This window comes from Camelus dromedarius, chromosome 12 (assembly GCF_036321535.1).
Source record: "Camelus dromedarius isolate mCamDro1 chromosome 12, mCamDro1.pat, whole genome shotgun sequence".
Lineage (NCBI taxonomy): Eukaryota > Metazoa > Chordata > Mammalia > Artiodactyla > Camelidae > Camelus > Camelus dromedarius.
In genome coordinates this window covers 71,621,102-71,646,834 of record NC_087447.1, presented here as the reverse complement: position 1 = coordinate 71,646,834, position 25,733 = coordinate 71,621,102, and the positions used below count along the sequence as shown (strand labels likewise).

The 25,733-nt window shown below is 36.9% G+C and overlaps 1 protein-coding gene and 2 pseudogenes across 8 annotated transcripts in view; all 3 read right to left on the bottom strand.

Annotated features, from left to right (window-relative positions):
• Positions 1-25,733, bottom strand: part of GRIA4 (glutamate ionotropic receptor AMPA type subunit 4) — a 432,578-nt gene that overhangs the window by 312,784 nt on the left and 94,061 nt on the right. The window lies entirely within an intron of this gene.
• Positions 21,377-22,172, bottom strand: LOC135318432 (60 kDa heat shock protein, mitochondrial-like; annotated as a pseudogene).
• Positions 22,551-24,430, bottom strand: LOC116155427 (60 kDa heat shock protein, mitochondrial-like; annotated as a pseudogene).

The window sequence follows — 25,733 nt, the reverse complement described above, 5'->3', positions numbered from 1 at the left end:
CATTATGGCTTGATAGTACATTGCCAGACTAAATTTTATGATCTTCACAGCATTTATTTTTAACCTGGTGCTCTTAAATTTGAGCTGCTTATTGTCAGTTTTAAAAAAGTATGTATAAGTATTTGTGTGTATTTTGCCAGGGCCAAGGAGAAAATCTCTCTTAGATTATCAAATTTTGTGACTAAAGGAAAACTTAGCGACTACCCTGATAAATTAGCTCCTTTTATGCAGGAGGAAAGTGAAGTCTTATTATAGAAAGTCACTTTCCCATGGCCTTTGGACACTGACAAAAGTCAAGCAGACATCCTTAGCTTAGACAACGCAGTACAAGTCAAAAGTCCATTCAAATGAGAGAAACAATTCATCAGCAAGATCCCAATTATAAATTAAGAGACACTTAACATTTATAGAGTGTATTATTTATTACTGATTGGGCAGGGAGATCTGTGAGCAAGGAAGGTGTACACTCTCCTGTGTCATGGTGTTGAGCTATATTTCATGAAATTGCTGAGCTCGGAGAGTCTGCCAGATACGCCTGCAGTTTTTCATTATGGGTCTGAGCACATTTTAATTACTCAAATATTTAATTGGTGCTTCATTGTGTATAAACTGCTCTCCTTTTCCTTCTGCTGATTAAGACAAACAAGTTGTTATATCTTCCACTCACTTACAGGCAAGCAGATAACATGGTCCACTGTATTGAATCTTTAGGCAGCGTTTTTTTTTTTTTTTTTTTTTTTTTTTTTGGGCAGATTTTTGCTTTTGCAACTTGATTTTTCTTTTTTCTTTCTGACATGAAATAAAATTGCTAAGAATTTAATATAAAAGTGAATTATTTTGAGTAATATTTTGTGGTTGAGGTAGCCGTATATTAATTCAGCATATAATGACTGATTTGCACATTATGTGTCAGGTACTCTGTTAGGGGCTGAGAAAATAAAGGTAAGTAAAATACATTCTTTAAATTTGAGAATATGCAAAATTAGAACTTAGTGTGATAGTATTTAGTTCCATCAGGGCTGGAATAGCCATTCAACAAAATCAGCATCTACTTTGAGTCTGGCAATATTCTAGGTGCTGGGGGACACTCCAATAAATAATTCACATGTAGTCCTCACTCTTACACTGAACAAATGATGGCTTGCAACTGACCTGCAACTTCTGGCAGGTTTCTTTGCCACCTTCAGGCTGCAATTTCTTATGGTGGCTACACTCTCTTCTTAGAAGTCTGAATTTCAACCTTGACAGGGACCTTCTCCTAGTCTTTATTCTTGTTCACTCTTCTTCAGCCTAGAGACTGTAGCTATTCTTTTGTACTTGCTAATTCTGGACACTTTAGCGTCCTCTTGTATGTCTTTTAATACTTAACTTCATTCTACTAAAGACTCTTTATATTCATTCCTCCCTCTCCGCCCACAAATAAATTCTGTGGTTTTTGACTCAAGATTAGATTCTCACTGACACAGCTCATGATCTCACGACCCAATCAGCTGTAAATGATGTGTCGAAGTAGCAAGCACAGATTGCCTTCCTTGGTGGCATTCAGGTTTTAGTCCTAATGAGTTCCTGGTGCAAGTAGCTACATGCTGTGTACAGGGCTGAAGCCAGGCAATGACACGGGTGTCTTCACCAGATCATTCTCTGGTCAGTTTGGGCAATGTTCATGTCTTGTTCCTGGAACTAGTTATCCGGTCCATTCCCAGGCAATTCTGGGAAATACTTCGTACATTTTTAATGGATTAATTTTTGACTTAAGTGAGCCAGAATTAGTTTCCCTTGCTTGCTACAAAGAACACTGTTAGAAATAGCTAATATTTATTGGGTACTTATATTTTTCAGATACTGTTCTAATTACTTTATCTGTATTATCATATTTAATCCTCATTCAAATCCTATAAAGTATCAATTATCTACATGTTACAAATGAGAAAACTAAAACTCAGAGAGAGAAAAAAATTCGCCAAAGCTCACAGAACTAAATAGTAGAAATGGTAGTCACACTAACAATGATTTCTAAATTTGATCCTCTTAATTGCACCTACAAGACATCCTCTGTATTATTTCTGTGACAACAATGTGGTCAAACACAGGGTATTATTTTTCCCAACAACATAGGAATTACATTCGATAGTCAGCTAGAGAGCAAAATCTACCTCTGTGTCATTAGTGTTCAATCCAGAGCTCAAATTTTATTGTGCTTTGGGGCCAACCTGAGCCAACATTTCCCTGAGATACTTTCTGATCAATTTCTGTCCGTTTCTCATAGTTCCACAAAAAAACTGCTACTTTGGGAAATCTAAGATACTTATTAGTTCTCTGTCCAGTGAATGGTCCAGGTTCAGGAGAAGGGAGTTGGGGTTAAGGTTACTTCCTATTAAAGTCAAGGGAAATAGAATTAGTAGAGAGGAAGAATCCTATATCCTTTCTTCCTCATAGTGTGAACAATTTTCCTTTTTAAAATTTACATACCCTAATGCTGTAATTTGTCCTTTGGAACGTCATCTTATTAGCTTACAGTAAAAGCTGACCAATCATTATTTTCCATTAGATATGTTAATATATTTAATCTTGAAAAATGTAAAATTTAAATTTTTATTTTTAAAGTGTAATGGTGTACCTCATTTTTAAGGCTATTTTTAAGGCTATTAGTTCAAAAGGGAGCTGAGGTCACTAAAGGCTCCTGGGCCATTTTAGAAAAGGGCATGGTTTAAACAATTTAAAAAGCCCATTACACACAACCACATTTAAAAACTGCATAATTTGATTAAATTGACATTTAAATGTCAAGCACTTTTCCAGCATTTCCTTTCTCATGATTGCTCACTGCTGAGACATTTGTGTGTAATTAAGAGGGTTTTCTCCGCTTCTTTTAAAAAAAGTCTATCTCTTCAACCTTATTCATTGACTGATTTCAGGGTCCATTTGTCTTCTTCCTGGAATTGAATCATGGGGTCATTAAAACTGACCTATTTTGTACATATATATATAATAGCTTTAATATTTAATTAAGTGAAAATCACTTGAAAGAAGAAATGTCATTTAAATAAGTTGATTTATAGAACTGACAAATTCTAAGGGTGCGATTATAATATTAGTTTGGTGGTAATATGATTTCGTTATAAAAATACCTTAAGCAGGGAAATTTGGCTGTAAATTTTAAATTTTTAAAAATTTACCTACATTTTTACTTTATTTGTGTGTAATTCAGTGGGCATATATTAGAGTTATGCAATCTTAGTAAATATATACATACACTGCATACATATATAGATGAACTGAAATATAATTGCAAGGAAATAAAAATTAGTGATACCATTCTAACCTTTGAAATTAGAGAAGATTTAAAAAAATCAATATTGGTAAAGGCATGATGAAATGGTAGCTTGTATTTAGTACTGAAACAAGAATTCACAGGAGAGGAGCCAAGATGGAGTAGAGAGACTCACAGCTCACCCCCTTCCACAAATACACCAAGAATTACATCTACAGACCCACTGAATCACACAGAACACCTGCTGAACTCAAGCAGAGTGTCTCTCGCTTTGAAATACAGGAGGATCCTTATAAAATCTATTAATGGAAAAAAGAAAAATAAAATCAGTGTGAGACTGGTCGTGTGGGGAGGGAGGGGCACAGGAAGAAAGGCTCCCTCATGCTGGGACACCCCTTCTCCAGCCAGGAGGTCAACTGGGACAGAAGCAGAGCTTCTGAGGCTCAGAGGAGAAAGTGGCAGCCGCTTGGCAGACAGAACACAGGGAAACTGGTACAAAGGATCCCTGAGATTCCCAGCCCCAGACCTGAGCTGGCAGAGACAGCTGGGACTGGCTACTGGTGATCAGTGACAAGCCCGGGGAGAGGGCCAGGCCCACTGTGCAGAGGCAGCCTCAAGAGACTGGAGGGCAGTATGAGCTCTGGCTGGGGGTGTGTGCAGAACAGCATGGGACCTCCATAAAAAAGCATCACTGCTGGTGTGCGTGGCAGGGAGGGGAATAATGCAGTCATGCCATAGCCTCTGCCTCCACTTGGCTCCATTGTTGGTGTGTTCTCCTGAGAAGAGAGATGGGGCTTAGTCATAGCCATCGCTGCTGCTCAGAGGCACAGTGAAAAGTTGAATCCATACAGAGGGGCCCAGCAGCTTCATAGGCAAGACTGAGATTTATTTATAGTCTCAGCCAGGCAAGGTGGAATTGCTCCCATGGTGTTTTATAAACCTGCACCCCTGGGATGAACAGGCAGTGAGCAGAGCTCCAGCACACAGCAGGGGAAAGTATGGGTATTTACAATAGGCTGGTGTACCATAACTTAGGCAGAGTAGGGCTGGGGTCTGAGCTAACACTGTGATGCACCATGGATTCAGGTGAGTGACTGCATGCTTGCTAAGGTGGGTTCTAGCACCTGACATTGGCAGATCTGCTGGAGGTTCCTGGGGCTCAGAACCTAGGGGACACCAGAGTGGGTGACTGACATTCCCCCAGTTAAGATGGGGACAAAGGCAGTGTCAAAAAAGAGTACTTTGTAAGCTCACATAAAAAGCCGCAGACAACACCACAGAGGGCACTTCCCAGTGGACATCGCCTGGGGAGGTATGCTCAGTGACTCTTCTTCCTAGCTCAGTGCTCCAAACCTGTCTACTACATACCACAGCTCAGAAATGGGTATAGAAGCCTCTATTCCAGCAACAGGGGAGCAGCCCAACCTCTGACAAGGCTCTGACAACCACAGAACAAAAAAGGAGGCTCTGCTCAACAACAAAAGTCAGGGCAGGCTCTGATCACCACAACACCAACCATGCCCCCAGTCAAAGGGATAACAGCCAACACACACAGAAGAAAGACGTGGCAACTATCCATACTAAAAACAGCCCTCACAACAAAACTATTAGATGCACGCAGTCTACAAAAGAATGCTCCCGCAATAAAAACAAACAAAGAAACAAAAACAGCCCTCAAGACCACAGTAGATAACTGATACTCCTAAATCCATAGAGCCAGAGAAATAGAAATAAAATGAAAAAGCAGAGGAATCACTCCCAATTAAAAGAACAAGAGAAGCCCACTGAAAGGATGAACGAGATAGACCTCAACAGTCTACTAGATCATGATGTCAAAAAAGGGATGATAAAAGCACTGAAGGAAATAAGAGGGACTATGAATAGAGACAATACTATAAAAAGGAAACAGAAACTACAAAGAAGAGCCAAATGAAAACAGAAAATTCCATGGCTGAGATAAGAGCTGAGCTAAAGGCAGTCAAAAGCAGACCAGATAATACAGAGGAACAGATAAGTGACTTAGAAGGCAGGATAACAGAAGCCACCCAATCAGAACAGCAGACAGAAAAGCAAGTAAAATCAATGAAAGCAATATAAGGAACCTATAGGATACAAAATAGCATGCCAACCACTGCATAATAGGGGCCCCAGAAGGAGAATGTGAAAAGGAGATTGAAAAAGTATTGGAAGAAATCATACCAAAAAATTTCAAATAAACAACCTAATCTATCACCTAAAAGACTTAGAAAAAGAAGAACAAACAAAATGAAAAGTCAGTGGAAGGAAAGAAATAATAAAGTCAGGGAGAAAATAAATAAAATAGAGATTAAAAAAATAGAAAAAAATCAATCAAACCAAGAGCTGTTTTTTTTTTTTTTTTTTTTTTGAAAGAGTCAACAAAATTGACAAACCTCTGGCCAGGCTCACCAAGAAGAGAAGAGACAGGACACAAACAAAATAAGAAATGAAAATGAAGAAATTAGAACCAACACCACAGAAATACAAAAAAACATAAGAGAATACTATGAACTATATGACAGTAAACTGGACAACCTAGAAGATGTGGGAACCCATGATTGGGTTAATAAATTGAAACAGACCCCAGCTGCTTATGACCTTTAAGAAGAACAAACATGCTTAGTTAATAAGTTTCCTAACCTCTTTGCTAGCAGGCACCTGTGCATCTGCACTCCTGTCTCCTTGCCATAAAAAGCAGAGACAATGCCTTGCTTGCATAGCTGAAGTTTTAGCGTAGGGCTGCTTCCGCAATGGCAAAGCCATTGTGTGTCCCTTGCTATAAATGCAGGACACGGCTTGTTTATCTTAAGCATAGGTCCATAGTTCAGGGTCTACTCTGCTGGTTGCAAAGCGACAACCTATGCCGTCAGCTATAAACTCTGGGCATACTTTCTCCTGTTTAGATAGTCTATAACCCCCAAGACAAGAAACTGGCAGTCTGGTGTTCTGTTTTGTAATCAACTTCTTATATCTGAAGAATGTACCTTTTTCCCCTCTCCCCATGACTGCCTTGAAGATAAATTAAGCCTTTGTACTCATTGTGGAATTTAGGTTCTCCACTCTTTCCTGTTTTTCCTTAAGCTCCCACATTCCATGACACAATTGTTTGTGATATTCTCTTTGATTGTACATAATAAATATGGAGTGTTTGAGAGGTTCAGGGAGTTGGTCTTTGACTTCCTCTCACTCTCTTGACTTTCCAAAGAGTATTGAGTAATTAATCCCATCACAGTGGGACTTCTGCTGGAAAAAAACCCATAGACAGTATGGAAAAGTTTCTGGAAACATACAGTCCACCAAAACAGAATCAAGAAGAAATAGGTCACTTGAACAGACCAATCACTAGAAATGAAATAGAATCAGCAATGAAAAATCTCCTTGCAAACAAAAGTTCAGGACCAGATGGCTTCACTGGGGAATTCTATCAAATATACAAAGAAGAGCTCATACCAATCTTTTTCAAAAGATTGAAGAGGAGGGAACACTCCCAAACTCATTCTATGAAGCCACTACCACCCTGGTACCAAAACCAGACAAAGATACTACCAAAAATGAAAACTACAGGCCAATACCATTGAAGAACATAGATGCAAAAATCCTCAACAAAATATTAGCAAACAGAATCCAACAACACATTGAAAAAAGATCATACACCATGATCAATTTGGATGCATCTCAGTGACACAAGGATGGTTCAACATATGTAAATGAATCAATGTGATACACCATATCAATAAAAGACATGACAAAAATCACATGATCATCTCAATAGATGCAGAAAAAGCATTTGATGAAATTCAACACCCATTTATGAAAAAACTCTAACGAAAGTGGGTGGTTATAGAGGGAACATATCTCATCATAATAAAAGCTATTTATGACAAGCCTACTGACAGAATAGTACTTAATGGTTAAAAAGTTGAAAGCCTGCCATCTAAAATCTGCAACAAGACAAGGATGCCCACTCTCACCACTTATATTCAATATAGTATTGGAAGTCCTAGCCATAGCAATTAGACAAGAAAAAGAAATTAAAGGGATCCAAATTGGAAGAGAAGAGGTAAAATTTTCATTATATGTGGATGATATGATATTGTATATAGAAAACCCTAAACATGCCACACAAAAACTAGAGCTGATAAAAGAATTTGGCAAGGTAGCAGGACACAAGATTAACATACAAAAATCAGTTGCATTTCTTTACACTAACAGTGAAATACCAGAAAAGGAAAGTACAGAAAAAAATCCCTTTTAAAATTGCATCCAAAAAAATAAAATACTTAGGAATAAATCTGACCAAGGAAGTGAAAGACCTATATGTGGAACACTATAAAACAATGACTAAGGAAATTAAAGATGACCCAAAGAAAAGGAAAGATATCCCATGTTAGTGGATTGGAAGAATTAATATTGTTATAATGGCCATACTACTGAAAGCAATGTACAGATTTAATGTGATCCCTCTCAAATTGCCCAGGACATTTTTCACAGAACTAGAACAAATAATACTAAAATTGATATAGAATCACAAAAGACCCAAATTGTGAGAGCAATACTGAAGTAAAAAAGAATGAAGCTGGAAGGATAGCCCTCCCAGACTTCAGACAATACTACAGAGCTACACTAAACAAAACAGCATGGTACTGGCACAGAAACAGACATATGGATCAATAGGACAGAATAGAGAGCCAAGAAATAAACCCACAAACTTTTGGTCCATTAATCTTTGACAAAGGAGGCAAGACCATACAATGGAGTAAAGACAGTCTCTTCATCAAATGGTGTTGGGAAAACTGGACAGTTGCATGTAAATCAATGAAGTTAGAATGCTCCCTCACACCATACACAATAAACTCAAAATGGTTTAAAGACTTAAACATAAGATGCTATATATCTCTAAGAAGAAAACGAAGGGAAACATTTTCTGACATAAATCTCAACAGTGTTCTCCTAGGGCACTCTATACAGGCAATAGAAATAAAAGCAAAAGTAAACAGATGGGATCTAATTAAACTTATAATCTTTTGCCCAGCAAAGGAAACCACAAATAAAACAAAAAGAAAATCTATTGACTAGGAGAAAAATATTTGCAAAAGATGAGATTGAGAAGGGCTTAGTTTCTAGAATATGTAAACAGCTCTTACAACTTAATAACAAAAGAAAAAAACAACCTAAAACTGGGTGGAAGACCTAAAAAAATCAATTCTCCAATGAAGACATACAAATGGCCAATAGCCACATGAAAAAATGCTCAATATTGCTAATTATCAGAGAAATGCAAATCAAAACCACAATGAGGTTATCACCTCACACCAGTCAGAATGGCCATCATTCAAAAGTCCACAAGTGATAAATACTAGAGAGACTGTAGAGAAAAGGGATTCCCTCCTACACTGTTGGTGGGAATGTAGTTTGGTTTTACACCGGAAAACAGTATGGAGATTTCTCAAAAGACTGAAAATAAACTTACCATATGCTCCAGCAATCCCACTTCTGGGCATATATCCAGAGGGAACCTCAATTCAAAAAGATACATGCACCCCAATGTTTATAGAAGCACTACTTACAATAGCTAAGACATGGAGACAACCTAAATGTCCATCTACAGATGACTGGATAAGGAAGCTGAGGTATATTTATAAAATGGAATACTACTCAGGCATTAAAAATGCCATTTGCAGCAATATAGATGGAACTGGAGATTGTCATTCTAAGTGTAGTAAGCCAGAAAGAGAGAGAAAAATGCCATATGGTATCACTTACATGTGGAATCTTAAAAAACAAACAAAAACAAAAACAGACAAATGAAGTTATTTATAAAAAAAGAAACAGATTCACAGACATAGAAAACAAACTTAAGGTTACCAGGTGGGGAAGGGGTGGGAAGGGATAAATTGAAAGTTTGAGATTTGCAGGTACTAACTAATATACATAAAATAGATAAATAATATGTTCATACTGCACAGCACAGGGAACTATATTCAATATCTTGTAGTAACTTATGGTGAAACAGATTATGAAAATGAACATATGTATATTCATGTATGACTGAAGCATTATGCTGTACACCAGAAATTGACACAACATTGTAAACTGACTGTCCTTCAATAAAAGTATGTGTATAAACACACACACACACACACACACACACACACACACACAAACACACACACACACACACACACACACACACACACACACACAAAGAATTCACATAACCTGTAAGGAATTCAATATATACAGATCTTCCTTGAATTACAATGAGGTTACGTCCTGATAAACCCTAACTTGAAACTACTGTAAATCAAAAATACATTTAATACATCTAATGTATAAGAATATCATAGCTGAATTTATTTGACCTTAAACTTGCTCAGAATACTTACATTTGCCCACAGTTGGGCAAAATCATCTAACACAAAGCCTCTTTTATAAAGAAGTGTTGAATATCTAATGTAATTTACTGATTACTGAATGTGAAAAGCAGAATGATTGTGTGGATACAGAATAGTTGTCAGTACAATGATCGTTTCTCTTTATGAGTGGCTGAGCAGGGAGCTGGGGCCCACTGCCACTGCCCAGCATCAGGAGAGAGGATCACACCATGTATTGTTCACCTGGGAAAAGACCAAAGTTCAAAATTTCAAGTATGGTTTCTACTGAATGTGTATCTTTTTTTTTTTTTTAACCATTGTTAAGTGGAAAAATTGAACCATCTCAAGTCAAAGACCATTTGTATATGAACACCTATGAAAAGGCTTAAAAATTTTCATATCAAGTAGCTTCTGGGAAGTGGTCTTAAAAGACTAATACACAAATATGTCTAATGTCAGTAACATAGTAGATTGGAAACTGCAATTTCCCAATATTGAAAACTTTCACAGTTGAATATGCAATATGATGTCATATCAGGAGAGTAGAAGAATATGTGCCAAGTAATCAAGAAAAGTTGTCTTTGAGAGACACGAATATGAAATTTTTAATATTCTTTTACAATTTCCTGCTTATATCAAATTTATTATAATTGGCATTCATCACTTTTACAATTAGGAAAAATAAGCTTTATTGTGAATGCAGGAAGATGATGACTGGATCTTCTGCAAGAGTAAAGGGTCTTTGAGTTCAAGACCAAAGCTCTCCCAACCAATCTCTGAGGCAGTGTTTTTGGGCCATTTAAGCTCTCTGTGTCCAACACGGATGATTGGGAGGGTAAGATTTAGCCTGCTGTGGAAATAGCTGAGGGCAGAATGTTCCAGGCAAAAGGAAGACAACTATAAAGGTCAGGATTAATAACTGTACAAGTAATTTGTGCAGTTGCTTGTTTAATTAAGTTTTTCTTTTCTGTTTGGTTGTAAACCCTAATAGGGCAGAACCTTCTGTAGGGGTCAGTCTGCTGCATTTTGCACAGTGCTTTGCACCATTAATAAATATTTGTAGAATCAATGAAAGATATCCAACCATGGAATACTCCTTAATGTGTCTGTCGGAGTCCAGGTTCATAGATTATTTTTTGTAAATAACAAAACACATGTTCTTGGATATTATGCTGAGAACAGAAATTAAACTATAAGAGTGCTTCAGTCTGGTGATTTCCCCAGTTTGTGAGAATGGAGGAAAGAGGTGAGAGGGAAATGCAAATTCAGACAGAATGGAACAGGAATGGGGGAAGAGCATTCTTGGTTGTTAGGTGGTGCTCAGAAATAGAAACCACTGACTAAAGAACTGGAATTTTCCTCCTCCTTAAAACCATTCTACTTTAGTACAGATCTGTCCCTACAATGGTTATTTTTTGCAATGAACCTCAAGGGGTCCCTTAATTAGTGACAGGGAAAAAGAGAAATCTATTAGTCATTCCTACCCTTTGGGTGCAAAATTAGAACTATTTATAGCACTTTCTAAACTTATAATTTAAAAATTAAATAGCAAGACCAGATCCTAATGCCTGAAGAGATACAGCTTGTCTGTTCTACAAATCAATGTTATGTCAACTTCCTTTAAAAAAAAAAAAAAAAAAAGACTCAAGAAGTCAATTCTTTAGATCAAAAGAGAGAAAGAGAGAGAGCAACTTTTTAAGAATAAAGGCTGCAACGCTGTTAATACCTCACATATGAAGTTCAAAGACATACCTATGATGTAGCTCGTTCACGGGTCTCTCCTCACCTTGTGTCCCCTTACTGATTCCCAACTCCTAAGTAGGCAGCTGATTGAAATTGACAAGCTCCTGCTCCAGGAGCTCCAGCAAGCACAAATCTTTTCCATTTCAATACCCTGATGGCTCAAAGGGCTAAGCTGCCCAGGGAGCAATGGAACGGAAAGGCATTCCCTCTCAGTTCATCAGCACCCGCATTAACGTGAACTTCGGCTTCCATTTTAGTTCCTTTCAAGAGACGTTAGTCAACTAGGTAAAAACAAAAACAAAAACAAAAACAAAAACAAAAACAAAGAACAAAACAAAACAAAAAACCCCCACTACCACCCAAAACAAAACAAAAAAAAGAGACCTCATTTAGGACCTTGAATATACATATCATTTGGTAAGAAAATAATTCTATATTAGGTGGCTGGTCTTTTTAACTCTCTGCTATCAAATTTCTTTTAATAAATTGCTCTCTCATTGCAATAAAGAGGATGCAAATTTTCCTACAAAGCAAGTTGCCTACACATCTTAGATTTGAGAATCCCTCAAAATGACAAATATGTTATCTCTGAAGAGTCTATCAATGAATCTTTTTGAATAATGGCACTGTCATATCACAACCTGTGACATCTTCCAGAGTACCTTAAAAGGATAATGATTCTGACAGCTAATATTTGCACTGCATCCTATGTCTTAAAAGGCATGTTTGCTTGTGTTAAGTAATTGTTCCATCTGCAGTGAACTGAACGGTTTCCTCATTCTTTTCTGTGTGTGTTATCATGGTTCAGCAATAATTTTCTATTGTTAAGTATTGGTTTCCAAATTTTTGAAATCTTCATCTGCCTCAAATATCCGTCTGTCCATCCATCCAGTCAACTAACCAAATTTGTTGACATTTGCTTTATGCAAAGCATCACGACAACTGAGGTGGAAGAGAGGTTGTGCTCATGTTTGGTGCTGCTGCCTGGAGTCCCACATAGGTATCAGTCATCTGTGAATTGTACCAGAGAACCAATCATGCACTTTAAATAATTACACCAGTGAAAGATTGACTTTCAGTCAGTGCTTCACGTGTATTCTATATACTTGTGTGATAACAATGAATTTTGTACCCTGCTTTCACAGGTAGCATGGCCCTTAAAAATTTAAGATTGTATGTATTTTGTTTACATACAGGGTGCATATTGGAGGTGAACCATAGTACATAACTTTGATTTTGATTTCAGTACACAGTTAAACAATGATCCATTTTTTTAAGGAGAAAAATGCCTGAACTTGAGTATCTTAGTCAGTTTGACTCCGTTTTGCACCTCCTCTTTGCTGTTGGCCTTAGGGAGATAGCTTCAACTATGGAAAATATATTATCATTGACATTTGAATTTCTCTCACCCAGCATGACAATTCCTCCTTTCCAAGGAAAGAAACTAATTTGTAAGGATGTCTTTTTAGGAACTCAGAAACATGTCATTGGATTAGAAAGACTGTCTTAGGTAGAATCTTTCCTTGGGCTAAAAATGAAATTTAGCTTTATTTTACATTCTCCAAAAGTTCAAAATTAAGAGTTCTGTAAGAAGGTAACTGCTACAGCAGCTCAGGTAAGAGCAGAATTCCTACTTAAATTTTTTTCTTTTTACCTTTTTTTTTTAAAGTAAATATGCTCTCTTCATAGTCACATAGAAGAGTTACCTGTCATGGAACTTGTCATGATCTGGCATGGAATAATTAATTTTAAAAAGATGGCTTAGAGGACAGGACACATTTGGATTGGCATTTCAGGAATTCTCAGCTCCAAGCTTCCTTTGGTAGTGACTCAGCCCATGGGGCTAAAGATAATGTCAACCTCATTTTCAAAGTCAGAGGAAAAATATTTATTTATCTTGAATATTCCACAGATTAATAAGTAAATTATCATGGAAGATTTTGTTAAAATAAACATCTATATAAACTGAATGGTAAGGGTTACAGAGAGGAGGGAGAGGCAAAGACTCAGTTTCTTATTTTATGAATTAGAGTAGCTGCCTGTCCAGTGGTAAAAAGTGAGAACAATTTGCTCTTCTGAAAGTATGGTGGCCAGGTAATTTACATTATAATGTAGCATCCTCTCTAGCTCCGTACTGAGTTGCAGTCCATTTGGATGTGAATTTTTTTCAGTAATGTCCTATTTTTACATAATTTTGTCCTCCGCTATAGACAGGTGATTTCTGCTGAGCTATGAAACCTCGTAACACATGTCTGGAGAAAGTGGTATTGATGTTAAACACAAGTATTGTGCCCCAGGGGATTGTTCTGGGGCACACTGATGTGCTGGCAATAACACACAGCCAGCACGCACATCCAGACAGTGAGCATGTACATCCATACAGTGAGCATGTACAGTACAGTGGTCTTTGGGAAACTGTCCACCAATCCTTTTCTAACCAGAGTCACTATACATCACATTCTGTTACAGCATAGCTATTTGAGGTTTTCAGCGACTGCAATAAATTTTAATTTAAGAAACTAAGTTTTCCATTCTGTTTCAACCCACTCTATAATCATTTAAAATTATTGAAATTAAGGAAGTTGAGACTCTAGTGATAAAACCTCTGAAAGTTGTTTGAAATGCATACATTCTCAAATGGACTGTAGAAGGAAGTTATTTTGCTTTTTTATGTAAATAGGAGTTTATTGTCTTTCTTCTATGCTTTCAATGAAATCTACATTTAATCACAGCTGAAAAATGTTCCCTAGTGTGTCCTGTCAATCTAGGATTTTTAATAGATTCTGAAACCTCTGAGTTTATAGCTAAGGTTTTTGCATATGTGGAAAAAAAGATGGTTGCAATGGATAAGAAATCTACAGAGAAATTACAGACATTATCTAAGAGAACAATTACGCTTTTTACTATGCCCAAGACTATTTCTATTTTAAAATTAATTTGTTGTTTTTAATATTTGTGGCAGAGTCCACCAGCATCCCTTCCCCTCTTCCTGGCACTTATTTCCACTGCATTTCTGGGTCTCACTTGCAATTCCTGGTGACTGAGTGAGGAGGTCTTTCGTAATGAAAACTGAGTAGAAGTGACATGAGCCACTGTGACACATTTCACCTCTCATGTGTACTTCATTCTTTTTTCCTGCTAGCTGAAGGCAGATGACAGGGATGACTTTATAGGGTGCCAGTACCACAAGATCGAAGGATCCTGGGTCCCCAGAGACCAAGTGGAGGAAAGCCTTTCCCCTGCTGACTTGAAGGCAAATGACAGAATTACGACTTCTCTTTTACTGATCTTGAAATGTGTGGTCTTTTTGCTACTGCAGCTTAGCTTGTTCTAGCCAGAACAGAACTATACTGAATCCTTTACACCTGTCTAATATCCAAATATACTCTGTACTCTCAGACCTGGCCCAGAACCAGAATCTTGTGTACAGCCTTCCTTGATGCTTTCATCTTGATGTAAATAATCTCCTTCCGATCAGATGTCGTGTACTGGTAAACTGAACAGTAATGAGAGAGAAATGTCTACCTGTAGGCTTCTTGGCCATCAAAACGAAAAGGAAAACATGGACAGCTCCATATTCTTACTTCCGGTGGGGACAAAACATACCAGTTCATGGATGGAAAGAAAAAATTTTTCTAGTATTAAATTCTAAAATGCGTTTCAAACATGGAACTTCACATAGGGAAGATGGCAATATAGTAGAAAATGTCCTCAACAAGATGCCTACAACGAATGCAATTAATAGATGCAGCAGTATGGTAAATTGCAACATCTTTTGATTATAACCATTGCCATGGTTGGCAGCTCTGCAGGGCGCCAAGCCAACGGGTAGTAAATAAGTAATTGCTGTTTTTTGGCTGCCATCCAAAGATTAGACTTACACTTATTTGACAATTGCAGTAACTTTGAGCCTCAATTACATGTTTATTTGTCCTTCAGAATTTAAAATATTGCACAATTAATTTTTGTAATTCTTAGTTTAAAAAATTACTAAAATAAGATTGAGATTATCAATCCGAAGAAAAAAGCAAGAAATCATTAATTTAGTTTATCAAATGTGGCTTCAAATAATGCTTCTATAAATTTAAATTTGGAAGTTAAGACATCATTTCTACAACTCTCACATGTAAGAAGCTCAACAAATATTTTGTAAAGACTAAATCTTGTAGATTCTGTCTCAAGGCCTTTCTAAGTTTAGTGATTTCTCTAGCATCATCGTGTCAAACAAAATTAGCTTAGTACAGCTGTGCTCACTGGCGTACCGTACGAGTTCCAAAGCCTGCCAGTGCACATGTTTAATTCCCTGCAGCTGTACCTACTACCCACCAGTCCTCTGGGTCAGTTGCTAGTAACTTTTAAATTGTCCTTTTGTTACTTTAATGGCCTCGAGCTACTTTAAATTTCCATTCTAGTTCTCTCTGTGCATGTTTAAAATATTTATGCTTTTAATTAGCATATATTAATTCATAATCCCTGAACTATTTTCCCTGAGTAATTTAACAACAAACCTAAATTAAAAAGCTCCTTGTACAAGGTAGAATAACAGGTAGTTGAAAATTTATTGAAAGCTTCTACCCGACACAGATCATCCAGGAAAGAGCAAACATTTGCAATTAAAATCATAATGTATAATGCATGATGGTGTTTTTGTAAATTAAGTATGGATTTTATTTATTAAAGCATTAGAGAAAAATTTGAAAAAAGGATCCTATAATCCTATCATTTTAACAAGTAATTTCATTTTTTAGAGTTCCTTTGAGTATGTGTCCATAGGTACATAATTAAAGGCATTCAGAATGTTTTTTCTATACTATATTGCAGGAGCAACTCGTTACTTAGTACAAGAGTTTTGCTCAGATTTCTAAAGATAAACACTCATTTTTATATCTCCACCATGAAATTAAACATCTCATCATACATGAAAATAGAGTAATATTTACCTTTCTAAAAGGTATTTAAGTTTAATATATGGTTTCTGTTTATAAAATCATTTTTTCAGGGCCTTTTTTCTTCAGTGCCTTTTTTTTTAAACACTATGTTCACATTTTTGGAGCATTCACTAGTTGTGAGGAATAGCCTGAGGCCAAATGTACTTTTAAATCTGGACTGCAATGATTTATTCATAGATAATTCACTTAAAGCTTTTTCAATGTTAAAAAAAACACCTACACGAAAAGAATTCACTGAGTATGGTAAAGGGGACAAGTAATACGATTTTTGAATTATGCACAAAAACAGGATTGGCTGAAGTATTAGAATGCTCTTTTTTGAGAAGCTAATATGAATTGACTTTGTAATCTTCACGCATGTGGAGAGAATTTTTGCATTATTTATGCCTTTTCCACTTCTATGGTATTTTCTCACTCCAAATAATATAAATATTAGTAAACTAAAGGGTTTACATAGCATGAATAAGAATATGGTTATAGACCTTTTCAGTTCCCTTTAGTTTATCTTCATTATCTGAAGGTTTTACTTTTTCTATCTAGATATTCTAGATATAACTCTTTTGGACAGTTTAGATACATGAATTAGAGACACCAGTTCTTTACCATAAGGGAAAAATCCACCCTATTTTTCAATGTCCTATTACAAGACATTGGCCACAGAGATGCATAGACCAAAATAAGTATTCATTCAGTAAGACTGGCTTTCTTGATAAGTAAGAGTAAATTGAAATCATTTTTCTAATTACTTATAATAACAATTCTTAAATCTATATAATTATATGTAATCTCTAACGTACATGTATATTAAAGCTAAATCTTCAGGGTAAGGGAAAGAAGCATTGACACTTATTTCCTGCCAACTATTCTCACAACTTTTTACATTTAATTCCCAGAACTTTTCAAAATAAGTGTTGTGGGACCCCCATTTTAAGAGAGTGACACTGCAGTTTAGAGAGGTTTTAACTCATCCAACATTACAGCTTTGGTGCATTGCTGAGCCAGAATAGAATTGAGCCTCAACGCCTATCTGGTTCCAAACCCTTAAGGACAGATGCCACATCGTAAAGAGGTTATTGCGACAAAATTCCCTTTAATGTCTGGGACATGGAAAACAATCAACATTTATTTCATGAAATAATCTCTCTTCCTTATATCACCATCCCTGTAATTTCTTCTTAAAAACCCTCTCATAGAAATGGTGCTCCGAGTTAAAGACGAGTGTTTTACTTTCAAAGAGTGGCTGTTACTTTGTCCATTTTCAGGTTATTTCCCCAAAGGGAGGATGTAGATGGAATCCATATAAATTAAGTTCTATATAATGAGCAAAAGTTTGTACAACCAAAACACAAGTATGCTGTAACACATGAAGGAATGATTTTTCTTTCTCTTCATAATTTTGTTTTTGGAATGTAGCTTTGAACCAAATTAAGTAAACACATTTGAGTTACACAGGTGATTTATCGTGTATACATTTATAATAATCTTTCTGCTTCAGCAATTACTCACTATATTGATAGTTATAATCTTCAAATAAATAGATTAATTTGTGTTTGCTTAATAACATGGCCAAGAAAAATCATGTATTACAAATAATTCTGAGATCTCAGTACTGATTACTTAGTTTTTGTTTCCTTAAAAATAATAGTAAAGTGAAAGTACATACAACCCATTCTTGTGTTTACTATCAGCTAAACTTAATCAATTAATTTGCTTTTTAAAACAAATCTACATATACTGGGTATAGTACTCAGTATTGCAACCATTTCAATTAATTCTCCATGAATACCGTGGAGTGAGTCCTTTACTCCATTCTGTGCAATAAGAAAATGAGACACGTTTGTCCCCATAGTCAAGGTAACCAGGTCTAGCTGGCCCAAGTGCGATGCTTCCGCCAAACAATTCAGTGTAGTACAGCAGAAGTACCCATGAATGTTTCATATGTGCCTAAAATAAAAAGTAATCGAATTAAAGATAGTAAGTTTAATTTTAATTATCCATACATTATAATTAAATGCAAACTTTGCTAAATAAGATGGAGATGGACCTCTTCATAATTTAGCTCACTATTTCACGGACTAAAACCTTCAAGAGTCAGACTTTAGCAAGAAACATTGGAACTGTAATAAAACTCTATTTCTGTTTTATCTTTTGAAATGGTGTATCTTTGCCATGACTGTGTCCATTTGTATTATAAAAAAAAGGGGTAAAAACTGTGACTATGAAAGATTTCTCACAAACTAATGAAATACTTTTTGATTTAAATCATATAATCTAATCATTTATAATTAATTGTGATTTAGTCATTTGTAATTTTTTTTCAAAATTTCAAAATGTTCCTCTTGGAGAATTTTCACCTTGTATCACATCCCTTTTACAATGTTTCACATAGAAAATTTTCTGAGGTTCTGGACAAGGGGTCAGGGATTTTTCCACAATACCATGAAACCACAACTCATTTTAGAGGTCTTCCATGACATAACTGAGGCCATGACTACTTTTCACAGATCATTAAAGTTAAAAAGAATAAGGCAATGAAGTAGAAAAAAGTTCTTATTTTTTAATACAAAGAATAAACCCACGTGAACAGTGGCCCAGGTCTTACGAAGACAAGTGTTTCAAGGTAAGCCGGCCTGCCTGTGTGAAATTTGTCAGTCAAAAACTAGCTTCCCCACGGATTCAGTTTGATAAATACGATGAAATAGACACCATCCGTATGGATTTTCTACCACTGTTAACAAACTGACAGTCTCTCCCAGTTGGTGGATAATTCCCACTAAGACTTCATCTTCTCCAATGTACCCTAGTCAATAAATGGCAAGATTATCCACCAATTGTGAGCCCATACATAAATCTGGCTTCTTTAAACCTTCTTCTGCTCTCTCTATAACACACTACTTCACATCCTGTCTTCAACATCCCCTTCTCTCTGTCTCCAGTCTTTACATCTTAACCCAAACCACCATCATTAGTTATCCTTGTTTTCCTCCCTCTCATTCCTCCTTCTCTATGTTCCTCCGATCTCTCTTTCCCTTTCTCTCCCCTCTCCCTACCCTTACGTCCATCCATCTTTCTCTTCTAGAATAGTTCCTAATTTGGGAATCTGATATTTTCACATGTGGCAGAAATACCACAGAAGTGATGCTGTGCCCTTCTCAGTGTGGAATGTCACCATGTTACTATATCTTATCTCCAGTGACGTTCAAGTACTTGGTTAAGATAGTGTTTTCCAAGTGTCTCCACTGTCAAGTTACAAGCTTTTCTTTAACAGTTAAGAAGTATTTTTTGTGAAGAAATACCTTGAGACTATTAACATCCTGTTTCTCATCATAATTTCACCCATTAATTCTAGCTTCCATCAGTAATTCTTTCCTGCAATAATTGTTATTGTACTGTTTGCCTCATGGTGATTTTTTGCTTCCGTTCTTCCTTCTACATTATTCACTGAAATGGTACTGTAAGGGAAAGCTGTCTCTTCCTGCACATTTAACTATTTATTCATTTATTCACTTAGTATCATTCGGGATTCTTGGATATTTATTTTATCCTATGATTACCATGCATTATGACCATTGTTGTTATTATTTTTTTACTCACAATATCCCAGGCTTGGCCTTTGGTAGGTAGCTTCTTCAAGTTGGTTCCTGAATTCTTTCCACATGCCTCTCCCAATCATTTTATAAACACTCCCTTAATTCTTGACACCACAAGATGATCCTATCTCATACAAAAATTTCTTAATCCTGCAATAAGCCATCTTTCTGTTTTTAATTTTTTTTGGTGGGGGAGGTAACTAGGTTTATTTGTTTTTTAATGGAGGCACTGGAGATTGAACCCAGGTCCCTGTTCATGCTAAGCATGTGCTCTACCACTGAGCTATACCCTCCCCCAAGCCATTTTTCTGTAAAGCTTTGCCTTCTTTCTTGTAGAATGGTATTCAGAAATTAAGATTTGGGTGCCAGATGTGTTCATTGCTACTGGGAGGTTCTTACTTCTAGGCCCTCTCAGTGGACAGAGCTAGGAAATGCATAGACACACATGTATACAGACACTCATACACACATATATATTTGTACTTATCTCTCTCTATAAAACTCTGTATATATTAAAAATCATGAGTTCACACCTCTGATTTTAATTCAACATCAGAGGGCTCATTCTGCCTTTCTCCTTTCCTTATCTGCAAGCTGGCTCTTATATTCACACATATTTATTATTTGCTCAATTCTAGTATACAAGTAAAGTATTTCAGAATTTCTAGTCAACACATTCATAAAAAACAAATTGATGAACTACAGTACAATACTTGTGTGTAGTATATATTCGTGTATTATATACAATCAAAATATTGTTTCCCCAAATTAAAGCTAATTCGTTTTTTCTCTATCCCTCTTCAAGTATGGTTATGTCATTTATTTGTAACATACTTCAGTGTTTTTGTATTATTGTTAATTTTTATTTCCATTTTGGGCTCCCCATACATCTTGGCTGTTACTATTTATTTATGTTTTGGGGTACATCTTAAAAGGCAGTGCTACATAGAAAAGTATTACTTAGAGAAGTATCACTCCTTTCACATTCTTTCATTTCCATTCCTACCCACCTTATACTGGTAACCAGCCTTATCAGTTTCTGTCTTATCTTTCTGATTCTCTTTTGAAGAGATTAGTGGATAAATCTTTTCTTCATTCTCCATTTTTTCTAACATAAAGGATAGCACACTATAGATTCTCTTTCACATGTACTTTTCATGATTGTACAAATGATTTTTTATTTACAAATACAAAATAAATTACCTATAAGCATGGACAATGACAGGGATAAATCATTATGTATTGTCAACTGAAACTAGTAATTGATGATTATAGTGAACTTCTTAAGTATCACTTGGCCTTTTCTTTGGTCGTTTTCTTAAGCTGACTTCCCTGAAATTATTGGTAAGAAACGTTGCCTCAAGCAGCCTGTCATATAGCTTAGTAATGGTGAAGCACCATCCTATGAATTAGAACCTTTCAACCCCTATCCTACCCATTCCATCGATTTCCAGGATGCTTCTCTCCTTCAGCCTCCAATAAGGCAGTTCTTACAGTCTGAGCTGGGTGAATACTTCCTTTCTCCACCATATTCACGAAATCTCCAAGCACAGCATCATAGCCATCTTCCGAGGAACTTAGCTAATTTTCTCAACTATCGATAATCTTTCAACATCTACGTTCTTAGCAACGATCAGTACAAGAATTTTGAGTGTTCATTTAATAATTTCTACATCAGTTTTGAAAAAAATCTTCATTAGTTGGAATTAGTGAGTCTAAGGCATGAAATACCCTGAAGCAGAATACAACCCCCTCCGCGAACACTTTCTTAAACAGCAACTCATGGAATATAATGGGCATGTGTAAACTTCTTCTTATTGACCTCACCATCACTTGACTCATCAACCTTCAGCACAGCTATTCTACTGAAAGTTTTGCCAGAAGTCCACCCAATTTTTCCTTTTCACATTCTCTAATTATGTTATCTAACTGCTCATTGATTTCTTGAATATGATTTTCAATTTGAACCTGTTACCTTTTTCTTTTAAGAGCAGAGCTTCATCTGTGGTCTCAGTGATCTCTCCAACTTTTCCTAAGTGATAAGGCTGCATATCATCGAGATTTAGGGTCAATCTGTCTTCTCTGAACACTGAACCACCAGTAGCAATAGCCATGTCTTTAAGCAGGTTTTCCTATTGTCACCAAAACCTAGAGCTTTGACTGCTACACTCTGAAGACCAACTTTTAGCCTATTCAAAAGGAGTGTATGGTTCCAACCAAATGACATTCTGGAAAAAGCACAGCTATAGAAACAATAAAAAGATTGTGGTTCCAGGCATTTGGGAAGAGGGAGGGAGAGAGGGATGAATAGATGGAGCACAAGGGATTTTTAGGGCGATGAAATTATTCTGTATGGTACTATAGTGGTGGCTATGTGTCATTATGCATTTGTCAAAACCCACAGAATGTACAACATCAAGAGTGAGCCCTGATGTAAACTATGGACTTTGGTTGATAATAATGTGCCCATGTTGGTTCATCAGTTGTACCAAATATGCCACACAGATGAGGGATGCTGTGGGTGGGGAAGTATATACTTGTGGGTGGGGAGGGCTATGTGTGAACTCTATTTTCGGCTCAATTCTGCTGTAAACCTGAAACTGCTCTATTTTATCTTTAAAAAAAAGATAAAATAACTCATTGAAATGTGCAGCTTAAAAAAAAAGAGTGCATTTAGAGCTTCTCCATTAACATCTTTAGCAGTTATCATTAAGGGCTACAATGAGCACTGACAATTTCAAGGGCAAGTGTAATGGTCTAGACACTTTCCTTTCGCTCAGTTGAATACAGGTATACTGAAATTCACATTTCTGACCTTTCGATGTATACAAACTATGAAGAAATATACACTTAAACACACTTCAACTTAATAATTGAATACTTTCTAATTCATCATTCAGTGTTTTACCATTCTTTAATATTTTTACACCCTTTACTCCAATCTTTTTTCATTGCATCAGAAATGATACTGCCAATTTCTTTGCAGAAACAGCAATTTCTTCAGGCATTGATGCAGGTTTAGGTGACTTCTTGAGTTCAGCAATTATAGCATCTACTGCTAACATGACCCTAACCCCCATTTCCCCTGGATTAGCACCTTTGCTAATCTCCTCTAAACCATCTTTGGTAATAGAGCATACCAGGACGGCAGCAGTGGTGGCAGGTCTACAGCCTTTTCATTTGTGTTATTGGTAATATTTTTTAACACGTATAGCTCCAAAATTTTTATATTTATCCTGTAAGTCAATTGACTTTGCAATAGTCACACCATCTTTTGTTATTTTGGCACTTTTCAATCACTGTTCTTCCCTTTAGCCCCCTAGTAATGACTCTAGCATCAACTAAAAGACCTACTACATCTTGAAGCATCAAGGCTTGGACATCTGCACCAAATTTTACATCTTTGGCACAAGCCCAAGTCAGATAAGGACCCAGTGCCCTGGACACTGGCCTTATTCTGGTGAAAGATTGCAGGTTATCCAAGCATTTGCCTAAGGAGGTGGTGGGGCATGCACCTGGTGAAGTAAGGGACAAACTGCATGGCACACACAGCAAAGCTCCCATGTCCCCTCTCTCCACTGCTCCCACTGCACCTTGGTACTGTCTGTGCAGCAGCTTCCATCCCCTTGGCCCAGGCCTGGCAATCTGCACGCACCATGCTTTTTGTTTTTTTTAACTTAACAATATAGTTTGGAAATTACTCCATATTAGTTCATAGCAGTCTCCTTCAGTCTTTTTCACAGTTTCTTAGTACTCTAGTGTTTGGATGTACCATACTTTATTTAACCACTCTTCTGTGTATGGGCATCTAGGTTGCTTTCAATAGTTTGCACTTCAAACAATACTGTAGTGAAGAACCTTGTGCATATGTATTGTTGGAGGTGTGTCTTCAAGGTAGATTCATAGAAGTGGGGTTGCTGGATCAAAAGATAAGTACATATACAGTTTTGTTACATATCCTTAAATTCTCCGCCAGAAGTGTTGTGCCAGTTTGCATTCTCACTGACAATATATGAGTCCCCGTTTTCCCACCATAAGGATGTGTTGTCATACTTTAAAATTTTTGCCTGGCTGGTAGGTGAGAAATAGCATTTTTTTCATTTGTATTTGTCTAAATGTGCCTGAACTTTAAGTATTGCTTTATATTTTTGAAATCTATCATTTTAGTGGCAATATAAATTTCATTCCAGTGATGTCTCCAATCTATTTAACAATTCAATGTTTAACTGTTTAAGATGTCTTTTTTTTTAAAATGATTTACTGCAAATACCCTGGCCTGCCATACTTAGCTCCCCATGCAATCGTGTTGTGATGTCTTTGCATAAAACTTTTTAATTATTTAATTTTTGAATTATTCCTTTGGAATAAATGATACGTAATTGTATTATGAATTACAAGGTAGAATAAAACCATTTGTTTTAATATGAAACTGTTCTCCAAAAGAACAATAAGGAGTCACTCTTTAATTGGTTATTTATTCTTAAGTCTCCCTGTTCTGTTGCATCTTCACACTCGTAGTTTGATTGTCTTTATTTTAAGTACATGATTAGATGTGAAAAAGCATCCCTGCCTAGGTTGGTTGTGACATTCTAGGTAGTTGACACTGGGTAAGTAATTTATCCTCATTGTTCCTCAGCTCCCTTGCCTTTAAATAGGGATATTACCCATGCTTTATAGGATTAAATGCACTCATATGTGAAAAATGCTTAGAACAATGCCTGGCACACATCAAATACTATTTGTAAGAGTGACATTAACATCACGGTGGCATAAAACGTTTCTCCTTTTTGTCCCCTTTTAGAACAAAGATTAGACACCCATCCCTGAACAAAAGCACCTTTCTGGGAGTTGTGGGATCCAACATCACATGACAAGGGACCTAGGAGAAGTCTTCCCACTTGTGCTTCCAAAATAGGCAGACTGACCTCTATACAGGCTGTGGAACTAACAGAGCAGCAAGCCTGCCTCCAACCCTGTTGCCAGAGTCAGGAGAAAATCTGCAGAGTGCTGACCTGGGAAAATGCCTGCAAGTGAGAGAGAAACTGCAGACATCTAGCCTTTTGAGGGGAGATTCTAGGACACCACTGGAGGAAAACACTGTGAGTTAGAATTCAGTGGAGATAAGAAGAGCTTTACCAGCGTTGTCCCCACTCCCAACCCCCCCCCCATCCCACACAATACTGCATGGAGCTGAACTGTCAGGCAGTGGCCACCTTTCTTGCAGGGAAAAAGGAGAGCAGGAAACCCATTTCTGCCCAGCAGCGTCTAGAGTACTGAGGCAAGACCTCCATGACTGGGAGGAGGAAGAAGATCAAGAAAGAGGCAGATAACAGCATCGAAGTACATTAAAGGGGTTACTTCAGCAGGCTTCTGGGAGTAACTCACCTGAGGATCTCCCTACTACATCACTCTGCAGGAGCCCTCGATGCACCAAGTGCTAAACACACACCTCCTGCCACACTGAGACAGCTCCTTGTATATGTTCACAGGTGTAGAGGGAAGAGGGAGCTCCAGGAGACAGGAGGTACACTCAGAAAACAGGCCACGGTCTGTGGACAAGGGAGAATCCACAAACTCGGACTGTAGTGCCACCTTCTGAAAAACAAGAGAGGTTTCCAGTAGCAGCCTGGTGAGTTGTAAGAACCAGGGAAGGCATAAAGGCTTAAGGATTCTGCCGCAAGAGGGAGCAAGATGAGTGGAATGTACCTATACAAAGGCAGAGCAAACCCCAGTTGTTTTTTTTTTTGTCTTATTGGAAAAGATACAGCACCAATGAACAGAATAAACC